This window comes from Schistocerca serialis, unplaced genomic scaffold, assembly GCF_023864345.2.
Source record: "Schistocerca serialis cubense isolate TAMUIC-IGC-003099 unplaced genomic scaffold, iqSchSeri2.2 HiC_scaffold_761, whole genome shotgun sequence".
NCBI classification, from domain to species: Eukaryota; Metazoa; Arthropoda; class Insecta; order Orthoptera; family Acrididae; genus Schistocerca; species Schistocerca serialis.
In genome coordinates, this window is record NW_026048366.1 from 24867 (window position 1) to 49407 (window position 24541).

General features: G+C 52.7%; 30 non-coding genes across 30 annotated transcripts; all 30 read left to right on the forward strand.

The window, feature by feature from the left end:
- The first annotated feature begins 148 nt into the window (after positions 1-148).
- On the forward strand, positions 149-230 carry Trnal-uag (transfer RNA leucine (anticodon UAG)). The gene has a single exon. It is a non-coding gene; the product is annotated as a tRNA-Leu (tRNA).
- Positions 231-675: 445 nt separating this feature from the next.
- Trnae-cuc (transfer RNA glutamic acid (anticodon CUC)) lies at positions 676-747 on the forward strand. The gene has a single exon. It is a non-coding gene; the product is annotated as a tRNA-Glu (tRNA).
- A 374-nt stretch (positions 748-1121) lies between these two features.
- Positions 1122-1193, forward strand: Trnah-gug (transfer RNA histidin (anticodon GUG)). The gene has a single exon. It is a non-coding gene; the product is annotated as a tRNA-His (tRNA).
- A 747-nt stretch (positions 1194-1940) lies between these two features.
- Trnal-uag (transfer RNA leucine (anticodon UAG)) lies at positions 1941-2022 on the forward strand. Its single transcript has one exon. It is a non-coding gene; the product is annotated as a tRNA-Leu (tRNA).
- A 445-nt stretch (positions 2023-2467) lies between these two features.
- Positions 2468-2539, forward strand: Trnae-cuc (transfer RNA glutamic acid (anticodon CUC)). Its single transcript has one exon. It is a non-coding gene; the product is annotated as a tRNA-Glu (tRNA).
- Positions 2540-2913: 374 nt separating this feature from the next.
- Positions 2914-2985, forward strand: Trnah-gug (transfer RNA histidin (anticodon GUG)). The gene has a single exon. It is a non-coding gene; the product is annotated as a tRNA-His (tRNA).
- A 747-nt stretch (positions 2986-3732) lies between these two features.
- Positions 3733-3814, forward strand: Trnal-uag (transfer RNA leucine (anticodon UAG)). The gene has a single exon. It is a non-coding gene; the product is annotated as a tRNA-Leu (tRNA).
- Positions 3815-4259: 445 nt separating this feature from the next.
- Positions 4260-4331, forward strand: Trnae-cuc (transfer RNA glutamic acid (anticodon CUC)). The gene has a single exon. It is a non-coding gene; the product is annotated as a tRNA-Glu (tRNA).
- Positions 4332-4705: 374 nt separating this feature from the next.
- Positions 4706-4777, forward strand: Trnah-gug (transfer RNA histidin (anticodon GUG)). Its single transcript has one exon. It is a non-coding gene; the product is annotated as a tRNA-His (tRNA).
- A 747-nt stretch (positions 4778-5524) lies between these two features.
- Trnal-uag (transfer RNA leucine (anticodon UAG)) lies at positions 5525-5606 on the forward strand. Its single transcript has one exon. It is a non-coding gene; the product is annotated as a tRNA-Leu (tRNA).
- Positions 5607-6051: 445 nt separating this feature from the next.
- Trnae-cuc (transfer RNA glutamic acid (anticodon CUC)) lies at positions 6052-6123 on the forward strand. Its single transcript has one exon. It is a non-coding gene; the product is annotated as a tRNA-Glu (tRNA).
- Positions 6124-6497: 374 nt separating this feature from the next.
- Trnay-gua (transfer RNA tyrosine (anticodon GUA)) lies at positions 6498-6569 on the forward strand. The gene has a single exon. It is a non-coding gene; the product is annotated as a tRNA-Tyr (tRNA).
- Positions 6570-13940: 7371 nt separating this feature from the next.
- On the forward strand, positions 13941-14012 carry Trnae-cuc (transfer RNA glutamic acid (anticodon CUC)). Its single transcript has one exon. It is a non-coding gene; the product is annotated as a tRNA-Glu (tRNA).
- A 374-nt stretch (positions 14013-14386) lies between these two features.
- Trnah-gug (transfer RNA histidin (anticodon GUG)) lies at positions 14387-14458 on the forward strand. The gene has a single exon. It is a non-coding gene; the product is annotated as a tRNA-His (tRNA).
- Positions 14459-15205: 747 nt separating this feature from the next.
- Positions 15206-15287, forward strand: Trnal-uag (transfer RNA leucine (anticodon UAG)). Its single transcript has one exon. It is a non-coding gene; the product is annotated as a tRNA-Leu (tRNA).
- Positions 15288-15732: 445 nt separating this feature from the next.
- Positions 15733-15804, forward strand: Trnae-cuc (transfer RNA glutamic acid (anticodon CUC)). The gene has a single exon. It is a non-coding gene; the product is annotated as a tRNA-Glu (tRNA).
- A 374-nt stretch (positions 15805-16178) lies between these two features.
- On the forward strand, positions 16179-16250 carry Trnah-gug (transfer RNA histidin (anticodon GUG)). Its single transcript has one exon. It is a non-coding gene; the product is annotated as a tRNA-His (tRNA).
- Positions 16251-16997: 747 nt separating this feature from the next.
- Trnal-uag (transfer RNA leucine (anticodon UAG)) lies at positions 16998-17079 on the forward strand. Its single transcript has one exon. It is a non-coding gene; the product is annotated as a tRNA-Leu (tRNA).
- A 445-nt stretch (positions 17080-17524) lies between these two features.
- On the forward strand, positions 17525-17596 carry Trnae-cuc (transfer RNA glutamic acid (anticodon CUC)). The gene has a single exon. It is a non-coding gene; the product is annotated as a tRNA-Glu (tRNA).
- Positions 17597-17970: 374 nt separating this feature from the next.
- On the forward strand, positions 17971-18042 carry Trnah-gug (transfer RNA histidin (anticodon GUG)). The gene has a single exon. It is a non-coding gene; the product is annotated as a tRNA-His (tRNA).
- A 747-nt stretch (positions 18043-18789) lies between these two features.
- Positions 18790-18871, forward strand: Trnal-uag (transfer RNA leucine (anticodon UAG)). Its single transcript has one exon. It is a non-coding gene; the product is annotated as a tRNA-Leu (tRNA).
- A 445-nt stretch (positions 18872-19316) lies between these two features.
- On the forward strand, positions 19317-19388 carry Trnae-cuc (transfer RNA glutamic acid (anticodon CUC)). The gene has a single exon. It is a non-coding gene; the product is annotated as a tRNA-Glu (tRNA).
- A 374-nt stretch (positions 19389-19762) lies between these two features.
- Positions 19763-19834, forward strand: Trnah-gug (transfer RNA histidin (anticodon GUG)). Its single transcript has one exon. It is a non-coding gene; the product is annotated as a tRNA-His (tRNA).
- Positions 19835-20581: 747 nt separating this feature from the next.
- Positions 20582-20663, forward strand: Trnal-uag (transfer RNA leucine (anticodon UAG)). The gene has a single exon. It is a non-coding gene; the product is annotated as a tRNA-Leu (tRNA).
- A 445-nt stretch (positions 20664-21108) lies between these two features.
- Positions 21109-21180, forward strand: Trnae-cuc (transfer RNA glutamic acid (anticodon CUC)). The gene has a single exon. It is a non-coding gene; the product is annotated as a tRNA-Glu (tRNA).
- Positions 21181-21554: 374 nt separating this feature from the next.
- Trnah-gug (transfer RNA histidin (anticodon GUG)) lies at positions 21555-21626 on the forward strand. Its single transcript has one exon. It is a non-coding gene; the product is annotated as a tRNA-His (tRNA).
- Positions 21627-22373: 747 nt separating this feature from the next.
- On the forward strand, positions 22374-22455 carry Trnal-uag (transfer RNA leucine (anticodon UAG)). Its single transcript has one exon. It is a non-coding gene; the product is annotated as a tRNA-Leu (tRNA).
- Positions 22456-22900: 445 nt separating this feature from the next.
- On the forward strand, positions 22901-22972 carry Trnae-cuc (transfer RNA glutamic acid (anticodon CUC)). The gene has a single exon. It is a non-coding gene; the product is annotated as a tRNA-Glu (tRNA).
- A 374-nt stretch (positions 22973-23346) lies between these two features.
- On the forward strand, positions 23347-23418 carry Trnah-gug (transfer RNA histidin (anticodon GUG)). The gene has a single exon. It is a non-coding gene; the product is annotated as a tRNA-His (tRNA).
- Positions 23419-24165: 747 nt separating this feature from the next.
- On the forward strand, positions 24166-24247 carry Trnal-uag (transfer RNA leucine (anticodon UAG)). Its single transcript has one exon. It is a non-coding gene; the product is annotated as a tRNA-Leu (tRNA).
- The last annotated feature ends 294 nt before the right edge of the window (positions 24248-24541 follow it).

Sequence of the window (24541 nt, forward strand, 5' to 3'; positions counted from 1 at the left end):
GCACGGCTTTTTCTTGCTGTGGATGGCCTAAAGAGACGCTTCCAGTGGGAGAGCAGTGGAAATACATGGCACGGCGATTGCCAAGATACTTCCATTTCGAAGTGATCTTTGTAGTACAAAGGAAACATTCTGCGGCTGCTGCTCCAACGGTAACGTGGCCGAGCGGTCTAAGGCGCTGGTTTTAGGCACCAGTCTCTTCGGAGGCGTGGGTTCGAATCCCACCGTTGTCACTTTTTACATCTCATTTTTGTGCCGTTGCGGTGTGTTCTCGTGGGGTAGGACGCAGCTCTTGTGACGCGCGTGTTGTGTAGGTAGCGTGGCCGAGCGGTCTAAGGCGCTGGTTTCAGGCACCATTCTCTTCGGAGGCGTGGGTTCCAATCCCACAGCTGCCAAACGTGTAATGTTTCCTGTGTCGAAGGCAGATGCACTCATTGCCCGCAAATCAAACAGCACAACAAGGCGTGAGCGTCTGCTTGGTGAATTGTCGTAGAACAGTGCGTGGTGCAACGACAGGATTTGTAGGCACCTTTTGCTCTCATCATTGCTGGCGTCCGTCTCCACGAAATGCGTCCGGAGCACGCCGTTCTATAACGCGAGAGAGTGGATTTTTTACAGTTGTCGTCAGTTAACTGTGGGTGGCTACTGCGTTCGCTGGAAAGAGCACTGCCGTCGTTATCCGGTGTGGTCTAGTGGCTAGGATACCTGGCTCTCACCCATGAGGCCCGGGTTCGATTCCCGGTACCGGAATCGCGCCTTTTTGTTGCTCCTCTTATGCGACTTGTCTCGACTTTGCTCGACTGACGCTACGCTGACGCGTGCACAAAGCTACGTTAAGTACGATTCACGGCAACACCTGACGGCGAGAGAGATGAAGCGTCTATCCACTTGTTATCCAGCCACATACCTGTGGTCAAGAGGCTTGGGGGACTGCAAGACATTGCCACGGAGGTGAATGCAGCTAACCACTGTAGTTAGTGTCCTGACAGCGCAGGCACGTTCATTTGCTCGTATACATGTGATGGAGACCGTGTCTCACACTGCTGTGGCGTACACCTTGGCCTAGGCTCTGCTGTGTATCGCCACTTGCATTACAGGCAGCTGCTTTCGCGGGCGCGTCCGTGGCCGTGATCGTCTAGTGGTTAGGACATTGCGTTGTGGCCGCAATAACCCAGGTTCGAATCCTGGTCACGGCAATTTTGAAAGTTTTGCCTTGCTGCCGTTGCAATGACGAGTACTCGAAATGACAGTACTCTCTTGACTTTTTCGGTCGTGTTCCGCAGGCCGCAGTTTGCCCTACCACTTCATCCCCAACACGTAATGTCGCCTCCCAGAGCGCAGACGTCCGCTGCTCTCTGTAGTCGAAAAGGGCAGTTGTTTGAAGTGCGATGGATGAGCAGCCAGTCCCAGCAGAACAGGAAGCTGTGGCGTGCACTGTTTGTACAAATGCTAGGAACACTGGCGCACCAAGCAGCGCATGTAGCGTGGCCGAGCGCTTTAAGGCGCTGGTTTCAGGCACCAGTCTCTCTGTAGGCGCGGTTTCGAGTCCCGTAGCTGCCGGGGGCTTTGCTGTGATCGCGTTAACCTGCCGCTTTTTCTTCAAGTGTAACCTCCTTGAGCTCACATATGTTTGATACATGGAGCATTCTAGCTCCGCCTGACAGTTACAGCTACGATACTTTAGTGGTTACGGAAAGCCCAGGTTCGAAACCTGGTCACGGCACGAAAACGTCTCTTGACGCTGTCTCCTTAACTGCGACAGCTACAGACAAGTGGCGTCGCTGCCATACGGCGGGCACGGCTTTTTCTTGCTGTGGATGGCCTAAAGAGACGCTTCCAGTGGGAGAGCAGTGGAAATACATGGCACGGCGATTGCCAAGATACTTCCATTTCGAAGTGATCTTTGTAGTACAAAGGAAACATTCTGCGGCTGCTGCTCCAACGGTAACGTGGCCGAGCGGTCTAAGGCGCTGGTTTTAGGCACCAGTCTCTTCGGAGGCGTGGGTTCGAATCCCACCGTTGTCACTTTTTACATCTCATTTTTGTGCCGTTGCGGTGTGTTCTCGTGGGGTAGGACGCAGCTCTTGTGACGCGCGTGTTGTGTAGGTAGCGTGGCCGAGCGGTCTAAGGCGCTGGTTTCAGGCACCATTCTCTTCGGAGGCGTGGGTTCCAATCCCACAGCTGCCAAACGTGTAATGTTTCCTGTGTCGAAGGCAGATGCACTCATTGCCCGCAAATCAAACAGCACAACAAGGCGTGAGCGTCTGCTTGGTGAATTGTCGTAGAACAGTGCGTGGTGCAACGACAGGATTTGTAGGCACCTTTTGCTCTCATCATTGCTGGCGTCCGTCTCCACGAAATGCGTCCGGAGCACGCCATTCTATAACGCGAGAGAGTGGATTTTTTACAGTTGTCGTCAGTTAACCGTGGGTGGCTACTGCGTTCGCTGGAAAGAGCACTGCCGTCGTTATCCGGTGTGGTCTAGTGGCTAGGATACCCGGCTCTCACCCAGGAGGCCCGGGTTCGATTCCCGGTACCGGAATCGCGCCTTTTTGTTGCTCCTCTTATGCGACTTGTCTCGACTTTGCTCGACTGACGCTACGCTGACGCGTGCACAAAGCTACGTTAAGTACGATTCACGGCAACACCTGACGGCGAGAGAGATGAAGCGTCTATCCACTTGTTATCCAGCCACATACCTGTGGTCAAGAGGCTTGGGGGACTGCAAGACATTGCCACGGAGGTGAATGCAGCTAACCACTGTAGTTAGTGTCCTGACAGCGCAGGCACGTTCATTTGCTCGTATACATGTGATGGAGACCGTGTCTCACACTGCTGTGGCGTACACCTTGGCCTAGGCTCTGCTGTGTATCGCCACTTGCATTACAGGCAGCTGCTTTCGCGGGCGCGTCCGTGGCCGTGATCGTCTAGTGGTTAGGACATTGCGTTGTGGCCGCAATAACCCAGGTTCGAATCCTGGTCACGGCAATTTTGAAAGTTTTGCCTTGCTGCCGTTGCAATGACGAGTACTCGAAATGACAGTACTCTCTTGACTTTTTCGGTCGTGTTCCGCAGGCCGCAGTTTGCCCTACCACTTCATCCCCAACACGTAATGTCGCCTCCCAGAGCGCAGACGTCCGCTGCTCTCTGTAGTCGAAAAGGGCAGTTGTTTGAAGTGCGATGGATGAGCAGCCAGTCCCAGCAGAACAGGAAGCTGTGGCGTGCACTGTTTGTACAAATGCTAGGAACACTGGCGCACCAAGCAGCGCATGTAGCGTGGCCGAGCGCTTTAAGGCGCTGGTTTCAGGCACCAGTATCTCTGTAGGCGCGGTTTCGAGTCCCGTAGCTGCCGGGGGCTTTGCTGTGATCGCGTTAACCTGCCGCTTTTTCTTCAAGTGTAACCTCCTTGAGCTCACATATGTTTGATACATGGAGCATTCTAGCTCCGCCTGACAGTTACAGCTACGATACTTTAGTGGTTACGGAAAGCCCAGGTTCGAAACCTGGTCACGGCACGAAAACGTCTCTTGACGCTGTCTCCTTAACTGCGACAGCTACAGACAAGTGGCGTCGCTGCCATACGGCGGGCACGGCTTTTTCTTGCTGTGGATGGCCTAAAGAGACGCTTCCAGTGGGAGAGCAGTGGAAATACATGGCACGGCGATTGCCAAGATACTTCCATTTCGAAGTGATCTTTGTAGTACAAAGGAAACATTTTGCGGCTGCTGCTCCAACGGTAACGTGGCCGAGCGGTCTAAGGCGCTGGTTTTAGGCACCAGTCTCTTCGGAGGCGTGGGTTCGAATCCCACCGTTGTCACTTTTTACATCTCATTTTTGTGCCGTTGCGGTGTGTTCTCGTGGGGTAGGACGCAGCTCTTGTGACGCGCGTGTTGTGTAGGTAGCGTGGCCGAGCGGTCTAAGGCGCTGGTTTCAGGCACCATTCTCTTCGGAGGCGTGGGTTCCAATCCCACAGCTGCCAAACGTGTAATGTTTCCTGTGTCGAAGGCAGATGCACTCATTGCCCGCAAATCAAACAGCACAACAAGGCGTGAGCGTCTGCTTGGTGAATTGTCGTAGAACAGTGCGTGGTGCAACGACAGGATTTGTAGGCACCTTTTGCTCTCATCATTGCTGGCGTCCGTCTCCACGAAATGCGTCCGGAGCACGCCGTTCTATAACGCGAGAGAGTGGATTTTTTACAGTTGTCGTCAGTTAACCGTGGGTGGCTACTGCGTTCGCTGGAAAGAGCACTGCCGTCGTTATCCGGTGTGGTCTAGTGGCTAGGATACCTGGCTCTCACCCAGGAGGCCCGGGTTCGATTCCCGGTACCGGAATCGCGCCTTTTTGTTGCTCCTCTTATGCGACTTGTCTCGACTTTGCTCGACTGACGCCACGCTGATGCGTGCACAAAGCTACGTTAAGTACGATTCACGGCAACACCTGACGGCGAGAGAGATGAAGCGTCTATCCACTTGTTATCCAGCCACATACCTGTGGTCAAGAGGCTTGGGGGACTGCAAGACATTGCCACGGAGGTGAATGCAGCTAACCACTGTAGTTAGTGTCCTGACAGCGCAGGCACGTTCATTTGCTCGTATACATGTGATGGAGACCGTGTCTCACACTGCTGTGGCGTACACCTTGGCCTAGGCTCTGCTGTGTATCGCCACTTGCATTACAGGCAGCTGCTTTCGCGGGCGCGTCCGTGGCCGTGATCGTCTAGTGGTTAGGACATTGCGTTGTGGCCGCAATAACCCAGGTTCGAATCCTGGTCACGGCAATTTTGAAAGTTTTGCCTTGCTGCCGTTGCAATGACGAGTACTCGAAATGACAGTACTCTCTTGACTTTTTCGGTCGTGTTCCGCAGGCCGCAGTTTGCCCTACCACTTCATCCCCAACACGTAATGTCGCCTCCCAGAGCGCAGACGTCCGCTGCTCTCTGTAGTCGAAAAGGGCAGTTGTTTGAAGTGCGATGGATGAGCAGCCAGTCCCAGCAGAACAGGAAGCTGTGGCGTGCACTGTTTGTACAAATGCTAGGAACACTGGCGCACCAAGCAGCGCATGTAGCGTGGCCGAGCGCTTTAAGGCGCTGGTTTCAGGCACCAGTATCTCTGTAGGCGCGGTTTCGAGTCCCGTAGCTGCCGGGGGCTTTGCTGTGATCGCGTTAACCTGCCGCTTTTTCTTCAAGTGTAACCTCCTTGAGCTCACATATGTTTGATACATGGAGCATTCTAGCTCCGCCTGACAGTTACAGCTACGATACTTTAGTGGTTACGGAAAGCCCAGGTTCGAAACCTGGTCACGGCACGAAAACGTCTCTTGACGCTGTCTCCTTAACTGCGACAGCTACAGACAAGTGGCGTCGCTGCCATACGGCGGGCACGGCTTTTTCTTGCTGTGGATGGCCTAAAGAGACGCTTCCAGTGGGAGAGCAGTGGAAATACATGGCACGGCGATTGCCAAGATACTTCCATTTCGAAGTGATCTTTGTAGTACAAAGGAAACATTTTGCGGCTGCTGCTCCAACGGTAACGTGGCCGAGCGGTCTAAGGCGCTGGTTTTAGGCACCAGTCTCTTCGGAGGCGTGGGTTCGAATCCCACCGTTGTCACTTTTTACATCTCATTTTTGTGCCGTTGCGGTGTGTTCTCGTGGGGTAGGACGCAGCTCTTGTGACGCGCGTGTTGTGTAGGTAGCGTGGCCGAGCGGTCTAAGGCGCTGGTTTCAGGCACCATTCTCTTCGGAGGCGTGGGTTCCAATCCCACAGCTGCCAAACGTGTAATGTTTCCTGTGTCGAAGGCAGATGCACTCATTGCCCGCAAATCAAACAGCACAACAAGGCGTGAGCGTCTGCTTGGTGAATTGTCGTAGAACAGTGCGTGGTGCAACGACAGGATTTGTAGGCACCTTTTGCTCTCATCATTGCTGGCGTCCGTCTCCACGAAATGCGTCCGGAGCACGCCGTTCTATAACGCGAGAGAGTGGATTTTTTACAGTTGTCGTCAGTTAACCGTGGGTGGCTACTGCGTTCGCTGGAAAGAGCACTGCCGTCGTTATCCGGTGTGGTCTAGTGGCTAGGATACCTGGCTCTCACCCAGGAGGCCCGGGTTCGATTCCCGGTACCGGAATCGCGCCTTTTTGTTGCTCCTCTTATGCGACTTGTCTCGACTTTGCTCGACTGACGCCACGCTGATGCGTGCACAAAGCTACGTTAAGTACGATTCACGGCAACACCTGACGGCGAGAGAGATGAAGCGTCTATCCACTTGTTATCCAGCCACATACCTGTGGTCAAGAGGCTTGGGGGACTGCAAGACATTGCCACGGAGGTGAATGCAGCTAACCACTGTAGTTAGTGTCCTGACAGCGCAGGCACGTTCATTTGCTCGTATACATGTGATGGAGACCGTGTCTCACACTGCTGTGGCGTACACCTTGGCCTAGGCTCTGCTGTGTATCGCCACTTGCATTACAGGCAGCTGCTTTCGCGGGCGCGTCCGTGGCCGTGGTCGTCTAGTGGTTAGGACATTGCGTTGTAGCCGCAATAACCCAGGTTCGAATCCTGGTCACGGCAATTTTGAAAGTTTTGCCTTGCTGCCGTTGCAATGACGAGTACTCGAAATGACAGTACTCTCTTGACTTTTTCGGTCGTGTTCCGCAGGCCGCAGTTTGCCCTACCACTTCTTCCCCAACACGTAATGTCGCCTCCCAGAGCGCAGACGTCCGCTGCTCTCTGTAGTCGAAAAGGGCAGTTGTTTGAAGTGCGATGGATGAGCAGCCAGTCCCAGCAGAACAGGAAGCTGTGGCGTGCACTGTTTGTACAAATGCTAGGAACACTGGCGCACCAAGCAGCGCATGTAGCGTGGCCGAGCGCTTTAAGGCGCTGGTTTCATTCACCAGTCTCTCTGTAGGCGCGGTTTCGAGTCCCGTAGCTGCCGGGGGCTTTGCTGTGATCGCGTTAACCTGCCGCTTTTTCTTCAAGTGTAACCTCCTTGAGCTCACATATGTTTGATACATGGAGCATTCTAGCTCCGCCTGACAGTTACAGCTACGATACTTTAGTGGTTACGGAAAGCCCAGGTTCGAAACCTGGTCACGGCACGAAAACGTCTCTTGACGCTGTCTCCTTAACTGCGACAGCTACAGACAAGTGGCGTCGCTGCCATACGGCGGGCACGGCTTTTTCTTGCTGTGGATGGCCTAAAGAGACGCTTCCAGTGGGAGAGCAGTGGAAATACATGGCACGGCGATTGCCAAGATACTTCCATTTCGAAGTGATCTTTGTAGTACAAAGGAAACATTTTGCGGCTGCTGCTCCAACGGTAACGTGGCCGAGCGGTCTAAGGCGCTGGTTTTAGGCACCAGTCTCTTCGGAGTCGTGGGCCCGAACACATCGCGCGCTCGCTCCGGCGTGTCGGGCGGTGTTTACGTGTGCTTCGCAGTCGGCGGCGGTTCATCGCGGTGCCTGTTTCTTCGCTGCTGTAGTCAGCTGAACTGTAAGTTAACATGGATTCTGAAGACCGAGAAAATAATATCCAGTGCGAATTTGATAGAAACGGCACCCGACCGTCTGCTTTCGAAATTCATTCGTGGATGAAAAATGACTTGAAAATTCCTGAAAGTGATGTGTTAGGATTGCAATTAGACGCGTTCTTGAACTCTTTGTTTGTTAAATTAAAATGTCCGGAATTGTGCGATGCTCTCGTAAGTGAAAACGGTGGTGTACGAAAATTCAAGCACTCTGATGGGACAATTAGTAATGTTACTCTGTCGAATGCTGGATTTGGTATCCGTAACGTTAGAGTATTCAATCTTCCGTTTGAAACCAGGAATGAGACTATAGCTCGTAGCCTTATGCCTTATGGCACAGTTTTGTCAATTACGAAAGAAAAGTGGTCTTCCGCTTATATCTATCAAGTTGAGAACGGTATTCGTAGTGTCAAAATGATTGTGAGGAAGCACGTTCCCTCGTTTTTGGTTATGGCCGGCCACCGGGCTTTTATTTCGTATAGTGGTCAGCCGCAAACGTGCTCCTATTGTAATGCCACAGACCATTTTCGGCAAAATTGTCCTAGGCGTAGGCGCCCTGTGCAGCTACCGCCCCGTGGGCAAGATGACGACGCGTCGTACGCGGCCGTGTTGTTAGGTGTTCCCCGTTCACCGGCACGTTCCGCGGAAACGGAAACGCCGTTAGTTGCTGCGATCGCGATGGATGTCGATGCCACTGCAACCGGTTCTGATTCTGTTCAAACCTTGTCCGTACCTTCTCAGTCAGTTCCCGCCGCTACTGTGCCGATTCCGCCTCCGGCTGTGCCTGAAGTTCCGGAACGGCCCGGATCAGAACCCGTTCAGGTGGTTACCCCCCCTGTTGCGGTAGTGGATTCGTCACCATCTAATTCCGTACCTCAAGGTGTTCCGGACGCGGCTCCTGCCTCACAGGAACCAAAGCCAAGGCGTGAAAGTGTTTCAGACAGGCGCGGCAATACTGACCGCTTCCGCAGTGCCAGTAGTTCGCGGATTTTAGAAAAACGAACCTTTTCTCGCGGAGAACGCAGCCCGTCTCCGGAGTGGAAGCAGGTTCCCCGTCAGAAGTCGAAACAAAAGACAAAATCTGTGCAAAAGCCGGCGCATAAGCCCTCGCCCCGCCCCGTAGTCGAATCTCGGCCGTCGGTTGCGGGGGGGCGTCGTCCACCGCGTCCTGTGGCGAGCAGTCAGCCAGCGCCTACGACAAGTGTGTCGGAAGACAGGCGGGAAGCGGTTGTACGGCAGTTAAAGGAAATGTTGCACCACTCTGATGTAAATCTAGCAATGGACACTACGACGTCTCAGGCAACGAACCCGGCACAACTTTCGGTTAAGCGTAAGGCGGAAGACGCCCCCCAGCGTCGCACGCGTCCCCCTTCACAGGATTCCGCGTCTGCACCTCCCACACAAGAACCGCCTACTTCAGCTGCACCGTCTGAACGTTGTGACTGGGCAGACGATATGGAGGAGGAGGGTGGGTCCACTCCTGCCGTCTAATTTGTTTTATTTGTTTTTCCTTGTTGTCTATGGTAGCACGCCCTCCATCAGTTGTGGCTACTATTAATCTTAATAAATTGGAGTCGCCTGTGAAGTTTGCAAGTTTTGTGGGTTTTATAAATTACATTGCTGCTGACATAGTGTTTTTGCAGGAGGTTGTGATAGATCTACTTCACTCCATTCCGGGCTATCAAGTACTTTTGAACTTTGATATCGAGTGTAATTGTGGTACTGCCATTTTAATTCGTGTTGGTCATGACTATAGTAATGTCGCTACGATTCCTAACGGTCGTGGTGTAGCTTGCACGATCAACAACGTACGATATGTTAACGTGTACGCCCCTTCTGGTGCCGACGGGCAGCCACGTCGCCGTGTGTTTTATAGTAGTGACATTTGTCACCTTTTACGGGGCCCCCACCTGCCTGTAGTCATGGGCGGCGATTTTAACTGCGTGCTGGAAGATAGAGATCAGGAGCCGCGGCCGTATAAGTGCCTAGAATTACAGACGCTCGTTACTGAGATGAATTTAATTGACTCGTGGTGTTATTTACATCCGCGGGCCGTGGGATTTACTTTCTTTTACCCCACGGGTCGGAGTCGGCTTGATAGAATTTATGTTTCTCGTGATAAACAGCACTGTCTTACGGAATCCTCTGTTCACCCCGTGATTTTTTCCGATCATTGTGCGTATGTCTGCCGCTTTCATTCTCTGTTGGCGATTAAACCCCGCGCCAGTCGATTATGGAAGTTTAATGTGCGACATCTCTCACATCCACATTTTGCGCCGGTTATCGTGCGTGTGTGGCAGAGGGTGCTGAAATATCGCGGTCTCTATGCCTCCACTTTGTCATGGTGGGTAGAATCTGTTAAGCCGGCATTACGCAAGGCCATCCTGGAGTTCAGTCAGGATGTTGCTCACTGGGAGCGTTCTACGTTGCAATTTTACGAGAGCTGTTTAAATGATGCCATCCACCTGCACACAAATAATCCCGCTCTTCGGATGGCGACAATTCGGCGTATAAAACACCGTCTTCTGGATTTGAAAAGGGAATCGTTGCGCGGATCTGTCGTACGGAGCCGAGCCCCCGGGGCGCTGGCTGATGAAGCGCCTTCCGTGTTTCATCAGCTGCGCGAACGCCGGCGCGCGCGGCGACGTTACGTCACAGAGCTGGAATCAGCTGACGGTGCGCGGCTTAATAGCCAGGCGGCAATTCTTGCCGAGGCCCACCGTCACTTCATCGAACTTTTCAGTGAGAAATACACTGATGCTGCCGCGATTTCCGCGCTTCTCCACGACGTTCCGTACGTCTTATCCGTAGCGGATCGCCGTCGCCTCACAGAAAACTTTACCGTGGACGAAGTGGGTGATGTCTTAAAACTGTGTTCCCAGAATAAATCACCGGGCGCTGATGGGTTGCCACCGGAATTTTATATGCATTTCTGGCACTTGTTTGGCTCTGCCCTGACTGATGTTTTTAATGAAATTTTAAATGGTGTGGATGTCCCTGCGTCCTTCTTGGAAGGTATTGTGGTCTTGGTTCCAAAGGTTCCAGTCACCAGGAAACTGTGCAATCTTAGACCAATCACCCTTCTTAATGGTGATTACAAACTCTTCACCAAATGTGTCTCCTCCCGCTTGAAGCTGGTTATGAAAAAACTGATTAGTCCCTTTCAATACTGTGCAGTACCTCAACGCACTCTCTATGGTGCTGTGTCGACATACCGAGATGCCATTGCCTATGCTTCGACGAATAGGATTCCTTTTGGCATTTTATCCATCGATTTTGCAATGGCTTTTGACAGAGTTAGCCATCTATATCTCCGACGGGTGCTCCAGAAGTTTGGTTTCGGTGTAAAGTATATAACTATGATTTTTAACCTTTTCAAAAATTCCACCTCACGGATTAGTATCAATGGGCTTTTATCGAAACCTGTTCCGCTCTGCTGTTCAGTCAAACAAGGGTGCCCTCTGTCAATGGCGCTTTACGCCATTTCCTTAGATCCTTTGTTGCGTAAGTTGCACAGTGTTTGTAGGGGAATACGTATTGGGGATGAGAAGCACGTTTGTCGCGCTTATGCTGACGACCTTGGCCTCTTGGTGTCCTCGGCTACCGACTTTGATACAATACGCGCTGTTCTTACGCAGTATGAACGTGCATCCGGTGCGAGCATCAATACCCGTAAGACGGTTTTTCTGCCTATATATGCGGCGACACGGGGCTTCAAACGCCCATGGTTTACAGTGAAGCAGGAACACAAGATTTTGGGTGTTCGCTTTCACGCCAATCTGTTACAGACAGCGTCCTACAACTGGCGTATTGTCTTAAATGGCATACGAGCTATGGCTAGCCTGTCCGCTACTCGCACCCTCGCATTAACACAGCGGGTGATTTTAATAAATGTTTTCTTGCTCAGCAAAGCCTGGTACCTCGCTCAGTTATTTCAGGTACCCAAGAATTTGGGCAGAGCCATAACACAGGCAGTCTATTGGCTATTGTGGCGGGGACATATTTTCAAGGTGTCTTACGAAACATGTACTTTGCCGCGCGAACAGGGTGGACTCGGCCTCATTCATTTTGCTATGAAAGCCGCAGCGTTGCTCCTTCATCGGACGAGCGTCACCATTGAACAGGATCCGTCGAGCCCCACAGCTGTTCTGTTCGCTATTCATCGGCCTCTATCTGAAGCGGCACCTCTCGACCCGACTGCAATACCGTTTCAGCTGCGTTATGTTCGAGAATACTACATTCAAAAAAGTTATCTTTCCGCCGATGTACTCGACTATCGAACACGGACTGTGAAACGTGTCTACCAGGGACTAAGAGGACGGCCAGTCGGTAATAAGATGGAGGCGCGCTACCCGCGATCTGCGTGGAGGACGGCGTGGGCTCACGTTCACGCTCCCTTCCTGTCAGCGGACGTCAGCAGCTTTTGGTACCAAGTGGTTAACCGAATTCTCCCCACCAACGAAAAGTTGCGCCGCATTCACTTATCTCCATCGAGCTTGTGTGAAGACTGTCGCCAAGACGACACCTTAGAACATCGTTTCGTGTGCCTAAGGTCACTGTCGATTTGGAACATTGCCGCCAGGATGCTCGCACTTATCAACCGGACCAGCGCTGCCGCTTTTTCTGCGGACACGGCTTTGATCCCAGACTTCAACCCATATCCGCATACGAAGCGTGCCGCCACTGTATGGATCGTGGCTCACACTGTGTTCGCCCTCCTGCAATTGCGACTTACGGACGACTATGCCTATCTGGTTCATTTGTCCACGCAACATGACCTCATTAAAACCAGGAAAGACTATCACAAAATCTTTGCCAATTTTCTGCAAATTGCACTCGCATTTGCCCACGACAAACTGTTGTAATTAACACTGCACTGCTGCGACTTTTTTTTTCCTTCTGTGTTTTGCATTGTCTCCGGGTCCGGATACGTAGTCAATGTAAATTGAATGCTACAGGAACAGTGCAACATTCAACAAGTACGATGCTTCCGCTTGTGCCGGACTGCAACGTGCCAACGACGACGAAAAGTTTAACAAAGTTTTATCCTGTGTTCGTGTGTGTTTGTGTTTCGTTGTCGTTTAGTGATTTTTTTCTGTTTTTATTCATTTTTTATACCGTCTGGTTCCTCCGTCATTGACGTACATTCACGGGGGCGTTGCGCACCGCGCTGCCACGGAGATTGTTTGGTTTTTAAGAAAAGTGGATTTTTTTTACTTTCTTCTTAACACGTCGGAGAGGATTGTGTTTTCCTTTTCGTGATCCGCCGGACAGTTCGGAACGTTTGTGAGTCTACTCATTCCTTTGACATGTGTCGATATTTTTAATTTTTGTGACTTTTTTCATTACTTATTTTAATGGCCGCCACGAAGCATTTTGAATATAATATCAAGGGACGTGTGAAGGGTGTTCCTTCCCTGTTACTGAGAGGACTAACTCAGGCAGTATTTGATTTTTTATTCTTTTTTTTCAAATTTTATTCTTTCTTTATTGCATTTAGGTGGAAAGCGCCTGATGCGCTGTTATTCTTTCATTTTTTATTTTAAGGCGTGTAGGCGCCGAGCGACTGCTTTGCTGTCATTATAGGCCTGCACTTTCACTTCAAGAGGGTTTTAGTTTTCCTTCGATGCTTCGCTAGCGGTAAACAGCCACAAGAAACTTTCCTCAAAGCCACCCAGTATCTCCGATTCCATCACATCATCTTGACCACCAACGTCTACCGGAGGACGTCGACGCTCACGGAACCATACCGAGGAGTTTACGGTTTTTCAGCTGAATGGACAGTACAACAATTCATCCTTTCTGTTTGCAAGAAGCACCGTTTTCTTTTATAGCTAAAGAAGCTCGCCGAAGAAGGCATAAATTGGAGAGCGCAAGGCCGGGCTATAAGGGGAGTTGGGAGGCCCGAAAAAAAAAAAAAAAAAAAAAAAAAAAGAAAAAAAAAGGAAAAAAAAAAAAAAAAAGTTGTCACTTTTTACATCTCATTTTTGTGCCGTTGCGGTGTGTTCTCGTGGGGTAGGACGCAGCTCTTGTGACGCGCGTGTTGTGTAGGTAGCGTGGCCGAGCGGTCTAAGGCGCTGGTTTCAGGCACCATTCTCTTCGGAGGCGTGGGTTCCAATCCCACAGCTGCCAAACGTGTAATGTTTCCTGTGTCGAAGGCAGGTGCACTCATTGCCCGCAAAGGAAACAGCACAACAAGGCGTGAGCGTCTGCTTGGTGAATTGTCGTAGAACAGTGCGTGGTGCAACGACAGGATTTGTAGGCACCTTTTGCTCTCATCATTGCTGGCGTCCGTCTCCACGAAATGCGTCCGGGGCACGCCGTTCTATAACGCGAGAGAGTGGATTTTTTACAGTTGTCGTCAGTTAACTGTGGGTGGCTGCTGCGTTCGCTGGAAAGAGCACTGCCGTCGTTATCCGGTGTGGTCTAGTGGCTAGGATACCTGGCTCTCACCCAGGAGGCCCGGGTTCGATTCCCGGTACCGGAATCGCGCGTTTTTGTTGCTCCTCTTATGCGACTTGTCTCGACTTTGCTCGACTGACGCTACGCTGACGCGTGCACAAAGCTACGTTAAGTATGATTCACGGCAACACCTGACGGCGAGAGAGATGAAGCGTCTATCCACTTGTTATCCAGCCACATACCTGTAGTCAAGAGGCTTGGGGGACTGCAAGACATTGCCACGGAGGTGAATGCAGCTAACCACTGTAGTTAGTGTCCTGACAGCGCAGGCACGTTCATTTGCTCATATACATGTGATGGAGACCGTGTCTCACACTGCTGTGGCGTACACCTTGGCCTAGGCTCTGCTGTGTATCGCCACTTGCATTGCAGGCAGCTGCTTTCGCGGGCGCGTCCGTGGCCGTGATCGTCTAGTGGTTAGGACATTGCGTTGTGGCCGCAATAACCCAGGTTCGAATCCTGGTCACGGCAATTTTGAAAGTTTTGCCTTGCTGCCGTTGCAATGGCGAGTACTCGAAATGACAGTACTCTCTTGATTTTTTCACTCGTGTTCCGCAGGCCGCAGTTTGCCCTACCACTTCATCCCCAACACGTAATGTCGCCTCCCAGAGCGCAGACGTCCGCTGCTCTCTGTAGTCGAAAAGGGCAGTTGTTTGAAGTGCGATGGATGAGCAGCCAGTCCCAGCAGAACAGGAAGCTGTGGCGTGCACTGTTTGTACAAATGCTAGGAACACTGGCGCTCCAAGCAGCGCATGTAGCGTGGCCGAGCGCTTTAAGGCGCTGGTTTAAGGCACCAGACTCTCTGTAGGCGCGGTTTCGAATCCCGTAGCTGCCGGGGGCTTTGCTGTGATCGCGTTAAGCTGCCGCTTTTTCTTCAAGTGTAACCTCCTTGAGCTCACATATGTTTGATACATGGAGCATTCTAGCTCCGCCTGACAGTTACAGCTACGATACTTTAGTGGTTACGGAAAGCCCAGGTTCGAAACCTGGTCACGGCACGAAAACGTCTCTTGACGCTGTCTCCTTAACTGCGACAGCTACAGACAAGTGGCGTCGCTGCCATACGGCGGGCACGGCTTTTTCTTGCTGTGGATGGCCTAAAGAGACGCTTCCAGTGGGAGAGCAGTGGAAATACATGGCACGGCGATTGCCAAGATACTTCCATTTCGAAGTGATCTTTGTAGTACAAAGGAAACGTTTTGCGGCTGCTGCTCCAACGGTAACGTGGCCGAGCGGTCTAAGGCGCTGGTTTTAGGCACCAGTCTCTTCGGAGGCGTGGGTTCGAATCCCACCGTTGCCACTTTTTACGTCTCATTTTTGTGCCGTTGCGGTGTGTTCTCGTGGGGTAGGACGCAGCTCTTGTGACGCGCGTGTTGTGTAGGTAGCGTGGCCGAGCGGTCTAAGGCGCTGGTTTCAGGCACCATTCTCTTCGGAGGCGTGGGTTCCAATCCCACAGCTGCCAAACGTGTAATGTTTCCTGTGTCGAAGGCAGGTGCACTCATTGCCCGCAAAGGAAACAGCACAACAAGGCGTGAGCGTCTGCTTGGTGAATTGTCGTAGAACAGTGCGTGGTGCAACGACAGGATTTGTAGGCACCTTTTGCTCTCATCATTGCTGGCGTCCGTCTCCACGAAATGCGTCCGGGGCACGCCGTTCTATAACGCGAGAGAGTGGATTTTTTACAGTTGTCGTCAGTTAACTGTGGGTGGCTGCTGCGTTCGCTGGAAAGAGCACTGCCGTCGTTATCCGGTGTGGTCTAGTGGCTAGGATACCTGGCTCTCACCCAGGAGGCCCGGGTTCGATTCCCGGTACCGGAATCGCGCGTTTTTGTTGCTCCTCTTATGCGACTTGTCTCGACTTTGCTCGACTGACGCTACGCTGACGCGTGCACAAAGCTACGTTAAGTATGATTCACGGCAACACCTGACGGCGAGAGAGATGAAGCGTCTATCCACTTGTTATCCAGCCACATACCTGTAGTCAAGAGGCTTGGGGGACTGCAAGACATTGCCACGGAGGTGAATGCAGCTAACCACTGTAGTTAGTGTCCTGACAGCGCAGGCACGTTCATTTGCTCATATACATGTGATGGAGACCGTGTCTCACACTGCTGTGGCGTACACCTTGGCCTAGGCTCTGCTGTGTATCGCCACTTGCATTGCAGGCAGCTGCTTTCGCGGGCGCGTCCGTGGCCGTGATCGTCTAGTGGTTAGGACATTGCGTTGTGGCCGCAATAACCCAGGTTCGAATCCTGGTCACGGCAATTTTGAAAGTTTTGCCTTGCTGCCGTTGCAATGGCGAGTACTCGAAATGACAGTACTCTCTTGATTTTTTCACTCGTGTTCCGCAGGCCGCAGTTTGCCCTACCACTTCATCCCCAACACGTAATGTCGCCTCCCAGAGCGCAGACGTCCGCTGCTCTCTGTAGTCGAAAAGGGCAGTTGTTTGAAGTGCGATGGATGAGCAGCCAGTCCCAGCAGAACAGGAAGCTGTGGCGTGCACTGTTTGTACAAATGCTAGGAACACTGGCGCTCCAAGCAGCGCATGTAGCGTGGCCGAGCGCTTTAAGGCGCTGGTTTAAGGCACCAGACTCTCTGTAGGCGCGGTTTCGAATCCCGTAGCTGCCGGGGGCTTTGCTGTGATCGCGTTAAGCTGCCGCTTTTTCTTCAAGTGTAACCTCCTTGAGCTCACATATGTTTGATACATGGAGCATTCTAGCTCCGCCTGACAGTTACAGCTACGATACTTTAGTGGTTACGGAAAGCCCAGGTTCGAAACCTGGTCACGGCACGAAAACGTCTCTTGACGCTGTCTCCTTAACTGCGACAGCTACAGACAAGTGGCGTCGCTGCCATACGGCGGGCACGGCTTTTTCTTGCTGTGGATGGCCTAAAGAGACGCTTCCAGTGGGAGAGCAGTGGAAATACATGGCACGGCGATTGCCAAGATACTTCCATTTCGAAGTGATCTTTGTAGTACAAAGGAAACGTTTTGCGGCTGCTGCTCCAACGGTAACGTGGCCGAGCGGTCTAAGGCGCTGGTTTTAGGCACCAGTCTCTTCGGAGGCGTGGGTTCGAATCCCACCGTTGCCACTTTTTACGTCTCATTTTTGTGCCGTTGCGGTGTGTTCTCGTGGGGTAGGACGCAGCTCTTGTGACGCGCGTGTTGTGTAGGTAGCGTGGCCGAGCGGTCTAAGGCGCTGGTTTCAGGCACCATTCTCTTCGGAGGCGTGGGTTCCAATCCCACAGCTGCCAAACGTGTAATGTTTCCTGTGTCGAAGGCAGGTGCACTCATTGCCCGCAAAGGAAACAGCACAACAAGGCGTGAGCGTCTGCTTGGTGAATTGTCGTAGAACAGTGCGTGGTGCAACGACAGGATTTGTAGGCACCTTTTGCTCTCATCATTGCTGGCGTCCGTCTCCACGAAATGCGTCCGGGGCACGCCGTTCTATAACGCGAGAGAGTGGATTTTTTACAGTTGTCGTCAGTTAACTGTGGGTGGCTGCTGCGTTCGCTGGAAAGAGCACTGCCGTCGTTATCCGGTGTGGTCTAGTGGCTAGGATACCTGGCTCTCACCCAGGAGGCCCGGGTTCGATTCCCGGTACCGGAATCGCGCGTTTTTGTTGCTCCTCTTATGCGACTTGTCTCGACTTTGCTCGACTGACGCTACGCTGACGCGTGCACAAAGCTACGTTAAGTATGATTCACGGCAACACCTGACGGCGAGAGAGATGAAGCGTCTATCCACTTGTTATCCAGCCACATACCTGTAGTCAAGAGGCTTGGGGGACTGCAAGACATTGCCACGGAGGTGAATGCAGCTAACCACTGTAGTTAGTGTCCTGACAGCGCAGGCACGTTCATTTGCTCATATACATGTGATGGAGACCGTGTCTCACACTGCTGTGGCGTACACCTTGGCCTAGGCTCTGCTGTGTATCGCCACTTGCATTGCAGGCAGCTGCTTTCGCGGGCGCGTCCGTGGCCGTGATCGTCTAGTGGTTAGGACATTGCGTTGTGGCCGCAATAACCCAGGTTCGAATCCTGGTCACGGCAATTTTGAAAGTTTTGCCTTGCTGCCGTTGCAATGGCGAGTACTCGAAATGACAGTACTCTCTTGATTGTTTCACTCGTGTTCCGCAGGCCGCAGTTTGCCCTACCACTTCATCCCCAACACGTAATGTCGCCTCCCAGAGCGCAGACGTCCGCTGCTCTCTGTAGTCGAAAAGGGCAGTTGTTTGAAGTGCGATGGATGAGCAGCCAGTCCCAGCAGAACAGGAAGCTGTGGCGTGCACTGTTTGTACAAATGCTAGGAACACTGGCGCTCCAAGCAGCGCATGTAGCGTGGCCGAGCGCTTTAAGGCGCTGGTTTAAGGCACCAGACTCTCTGTAGGCGCGGTTTCGAATCCCGTAGCTGCCGGGGGCTTTGCTGTGATCGCGTTAAGCTGCCGCTTTTTCTTCAAGTGTAACCTCCTTGAGCTCACATATGTTTGATACATGGAGCATTCTAGCTCCGCCTGACAGTTACAGCTACGATACTTTAGTGGTTACGGAAAGCCCAGGTTCGAAACCTGGTCACGGCACGAAAACGTCTCTTGACGCTGTCTCCTTAACTGCGACAGCTACAGACAAGTGGCGTCGCTGCCATACGGCGGGCACGGCTTTTTCTTGCTGTGGATGGCCTAAAGAGACGCTTCCAGTGGGAGAGCAGTGGAAATACATGGCACGGCGATTGCCAAGATACTTCCATTTCGAAGTGATCTTTGTAGTACAAAGGAAACGTTTTGCGGCTGCTGCTCCAACGGTAACGTGGCCGAGCGGTCTAAGGCGCTGGTTTTAGGCACCAGTCTCTTCGGAGGCGTGGGTTCGAATCCCACCGTTGCCACTTTTTACGTCTCATTTTTGTGCCGTTGCGGTGTGTTCTCGTGGGGTAGGACGCAGCTCTTGTGACGCGCGTGTTGTGTAGGTAGCGTGGCCGAGCGGTCTAAGGCGCTGGTTTCAGGCACCATTCTCTTCGGAGGCGTGGGTTCCAATCCCACAGCTGCCAAACGTGTAATGTTTCCTGTGTCGAAGGCAGGTGCACTCATTGCCCGCAAAGGAAACAGCACAACAAGGCGTGAGCGTCTGCTTGGTGAATTGTCGTAGAACAGTGCGTGGTGCAACGACAGGATTTGTAGGCACCTTTTGCTCTCATCATTGCTGGCGTCCGTCTCCACGAAATGCGTCCGGGGCACGCCGTTCTATAACGCGAGAGAGTGGATTTTTTACAGTTGTCGTCAGTTAACTGTGGGTGGCTGCTGCGTTCGCTGGAAAGAGCACTGCCGTCGTTATCCGGTGTGGTCTAGTGGCTAGGATACCTGGCTCTCACCCAGGAGGCCCGGGTTCGATTCCCGGTACCGGAATCGCGCGTTTTTGTTGCTCCTCTTATGCGACTTGTCTCGACTTTGCTCGACTGACGCTACGCTGACGCGTGCACAAAGCTACGTTAAGTATGATTCACGGCAACACCTGACGGCGAGAGAGATGAAGCGTCTATCCACTTGTTATCCAGCCACATACCTGTAGTCAAGAGGCTTGGGGGACTGCAAGACATTGCCACGGAGGTGAATGCAGCTAACCACTGTAGTTAGTGTCCTGACAGCGCAGGCACGTTCATTTGCTCATATACATGTGATGGAGACCGTGTCTCACACTGCTGTGGCGTACACCTTGGCCTAGGCTCTGCTGTGTATCGCCACTTGCATTGCAGGCAGCTGCTTTCGCGGGCGCGTCCGTGGCCGTGATCGTCTAGTGGTTAGGACATTGCGTTGTGGCCGCAATAACCCAGGTTCGAATCCTGGTCACGGCAATTTTGAAAGTTTTGCCTTGCTGCCGTTGCAATGGCGAGTACTCGAAATGACAGTACTCTCTTGATTGTTTCACTCGTGTTCCGCAGGCCGCAGTTTGCCCTACCACTTCATCCCCAACACGTAATGTCGCCTCCCAGAGCGCAGACGTCCGCTGCTCTCTGTAGTCGAAAAGGGCAGTTGTTTGAAGTGCGATGGATGAGCAGCCAGTCCCAGCAGAACAGGAAGCTGTGGCGTGCACTGTTTGTACAAATGCTAGGAACACTGGCGCTCCAAGCAGCGCATGTAGCGTGGCCGAGCGCTTTAAGGCGCTGGTTTAAGGCACCAGACTCTCTGTAGGCGCGGTTTCGAATCCCGTAGCTGCCGGGGGCTTTGCTGTGATCGCGTTAAGCTGCCGCTTTTTCTTCAAGTGTAACCTCCTTGAGCTCACATATGTTTGATACATGGAGCATTCTAGCTCCGCCTGACAGTTACAGCTACGATACTTTAGTGGTTACGGAAAGCCCAGGTTCGAAACCTGGTCACGGCACGAAAACGTCTCTTGACGCTGTCTCCTTAACTGCGACAGCTACAGACAAGTGGCGTCGCTGCCATACGGCGGGCACGGCTTTTTCTTGCTGTGGATGGCCTAAAGAGACGCTTCCAGTGGGAGAGCAGTGGAAATACATGGCACGGCGATTGCCAAGATACTTCCATTTCGAAGTGATCTTTGTAGTACAAAGGAAACGTTTTGCGGCTGCTGCTCCAACGGTAACGTGGCCGAGCGGTCTAAGGCGCTGGTTTTAGGCACCAGTCTCTTCGGAGGCGTGGGTTCGAATCCCACCGTTGCCACTTTTTACGTCTCATTTTTGTGCCGTTGCGGTGTGTTCTCGTGGGGTAGGACGCAGCTCTTGTGACGCGCGTGTTGTGTAGGTAGCGTGGCCGAGCGGTCTAAGGCGCTGGTTTCAGGCACCATTCTCTTCGGAGGCGTGGGTTCCAATCCCACAGCTGCCAAACGTGTAATGTTTCCTGTGTCGAAGGCAGGTGCACTCATTGCCCGCAAAGGAAACAGCACAACAAGGCGTGAGCGTCTGCTTGGTGAATTGTCGTAGAACAGTGCGTGGTGCAACGACAGGATTTGTAGGCACCTTTTGCTCTCATCATTGCTGGCGTCCGTCTCCACGAAATGCGTCCGGGGCACGCCGTTCTATAACGCGAGAGAGTGGATTTTTTACAGTTGTCGTCAGTTAACTGTGGGTGGCTGCTGCGTTCGCTGGAAAGAGCACTGCCGTCGTTATCCGGTGTGGTCTAGTGGCTAGGATACCTGGCTCTCACCCAGGAGGCCCGGGTTCGATTCCCGGTACCGGAATCGCGCGTTTTTGTTGCTCCTCTTATGCGACTTGTCTCGACTTTGCTCGACTGACGCTACGCTGACGCGTGCACAAAGCTACGTTAAGTATGATTCACGGCAACACCTGACGGCGAGAGAGATGAAGCGTCTATCCACTTGTTATCCAGCCACATACCTGTAGTCAAGAGGCTTGGGGGACTGCAAGACATTGCCACGGAGGTGAATGCAGCTAACCACTGTAGTTAGTGTCCTGACAGCGCAGGCACGTTCATTTGCTCATATACATGTGATGGAGACCGTGTCTCACACTGCTGTGGCGTACACCTTGGCCTAGGCTCTGCTGTGTATCGCCACTTGCATTGCAGGCAGCTGCTTTCGCGGGCGCGTCCGTGGCCGTGATCGTCTAGTGGTTAGGACATTGCGTTGTGGCCGCAATAACCCAGGTTCGAATCCTGGTCACGGCAATTTTGAAAGTTTTGCCTTGCTGCCGTTGCAATGGCGAGTACTCGAAATGACAGTACTCTCTTGATTGTTTCACTCGTGTTCCGCAGGCCGCAGTTTGCCCTACCACTTCATCCCCAACACGTAATGTCGCCTCCCAGAGCGCAGACGTCCGCTGCTCTCTGTAGTCGAAAAGGGCAGTTGTTTGAAGTGCGATGGATGAGCAGCCAGTCCCAGCAGAACAGGAAGCTGTGGCGTGCACTGTTTGTACAAATGCTAGGAACACTGGCGCTCCAAGCAGCGCATGTAGCGTGGCCGAGCGCTTTAAGGCGCTGGTTTAAGGCACCAGACTCTCTGTAGGCGCGGTTTCGAATCCCGTAGCTGCCGGGGGCTTTGCTGTGATCGCGTTAAGCTGCCGCTTTTTCTTCAAGTGTAACCTCCTTGAGCTCACATATGTTTGATACATGGAGCATTCTAGCTCCGCCTGACAGTTACAGCTACGATACTTTAGTGGTTACGGAAAGCCCAGGTTCGAAACCTGGTCACGGCACGAAAACGTCTCTTGACGCTGTCTCCTTAACTGCGACAGCTACAGACAAGTGGCGTCGCTGCCATACGGCGGGCACGGCTTTTTCTTGCTGTGGATGGCCTAAAGAGACGCTTCCAGTGGGAGAGCAGTGGAAATACATGGCACGGCGATTGCCAAGATACTTCCATTTCGAAGTGATCTTTGTAGTACAAAGGAAACGTTTTGCGGCTGCTGCTCCAACGGTAACGTGGCCGAGCGGTCTAAGGCGCTGGTTTTAGGCACCAGTCTCTTCGGAGGCGTGGGTTCGAATCCCACCGTTGCCACTTTTTACGTCTCATTTTTGTGCCGTTGCGGTGTGTTCTCGTGGGGTAGGACGCAGCTCTTGTGACGCGCGTGTTGTGTAGGTAGCGTGGCCGAGCGGTCTAAGGCGCTGGTTTCAGGCACCATTCTCTTCGGAGGCGTGGGTTCCAATCCCACAGCTGCCAAACGTGTAATGTTTCCTGTGTCGAAGGCAGGTGCACTCATTGCCCGCAAAGGAAACAGCACAACAAGGCGTGAGCGTCTGCTTGGTGAATTGTCGTAGAACAGTGCGTGGTGCAACGACAGGATTTGTAGGCACCTTTTGCTCTCATCATTGCTGGCGTCCGTCTCCACGAAATGCGTCCGGGGCACGCCGTTCTATAACGCGAGAGAGTGGATTTTTTACAGTTGTCGTCAGTTAACTGTGGGTGGCTGCTGCGTTCGCTGGAAAGAGCACTGCCGTCGTTATCCGGTGTGGTCTAGTGGCTAGGATACCTGGCTCTCACCCAGGAGGCCCGGGTTCGATTCCCGGTACCGGAATCGCGCGTTTTTGTTGCTCCTCTTATGCGACTTGTCTCGACTTTGCTCGACTGACGCTACGCTGACGCGTGCACAAAGCTACGTTAAGTATGATTCACGGCAACACCTGACGGCGAGAGAGATGAAGCGTCTATCCACTTGTTATCCAGCCACATACCTGTAGTCAAGAGGCTTGGGGGACTGCAAGACATTGCCACGGAGGTGAATGCAGCTAACCACTGTAGTTAGTGTCCTGACAGCGCAGGCACGTTCATTTGCTCATATACATGTGATGGAGACCGTGTCTCACACTGCTGTGGCGTACACCTTGGCCTAGGCTCTGCTGTGTATCGCCACTTGCATTGCAGGCAGCTGCTTTCGCGGGCGCGTCCGTGGCCGTGATCGTCTAGTGGTTAGGACATTGCGTTGTGGCCGCAATAACCCAGGTTCGAATCCTGGTCACGGCAATTTTGAAAGTTTTGCCTTGCTGCCGTTGCAATGGCGAGTACTCGAAATGACAGTACTCTCTTGATTGTTTCACTCGTGTTCCGCAGGCCGCAGTTTGCCCTACCACTTCATCCCCAACACGTAATGTCGCCTCCCAGAGCGCAGACGTCCGCTGCTCTCTGTAGTCGAAAAGGGCAGTTGTTTGAAGTGCGATGGATGAGCAGCCAGTCCCAGCAGAACAGGAAGCTGTGGCGTGCACTGTTTGTACAAATGCTAGGAACACTGGCGCTCCAAGCAGCGCATGTAGCGTGGCCGAGCGCTTTAAGGCGCTGGTTTAAGGCACCAGACTCTCTGTAGGCGCGGTTTCGAATCCCGTAGCTGCCGGGGGCTTTGCTGTGATCGCGTTAAGCTGCCGCTTTTTCTTCAAGTGTAACCTCCTTGAGCTCACATATGTTTGATACATGGAGCATTCTAGCTCCGCCTGACAGTTACAGCTACGATACTTTAGTGGTTACGGAAAGCCCAGGTTCGAAACCTGGTCACGGCACGAAAACGTCTCTTGACGCTGTCTCCTTAACTGCGACAGCTACAGACAAGTGGCGTCGCTGCCATACGGCGGGCACGGCTTTTTCTTGCTGTGGATGGCCTAAAGAGACGCTTCCAGTGGGAGAGCAGTGGAAATACATGGCACGGCGATTGCCAAGATACTTCCATTTCGAAGTGATCTTTGTAGTACAAAGGAAACGTTTTGCGGCTGCTGCTCCAACGGTAACGTGGTCGAGCGGTCTAAGGCGCTGGTTTTAGGCACCAGTCTCTTCGGAGGCGTGGGTTCGAATCCCACCGTTGCCACTTTTTACGTCTCATTTTTGTGCCGTTGCGGTGTGTTCTCGTGGGGTAGGACGCAGCTCTTGTGACGCGCGTGTTGTGTAGGTAGCGTGGCCGAGCGGTCTAAGGCGCTGGTTTCAGGCACCATTCTCTTCGGAGGCGTGGGTTCCAATCCCACAGCTGCCAAACGTGTAATGTTTCCTGTGTCGAAGGCAGGTGCACTCATTGCCCGCAAAGGAAACAGCACAACAAGGCGTGAGCGTCTGCTTGGTGAATTGTCGTAGAACAGTGCGTGGTGCAACGACAGGATTTGTAGGC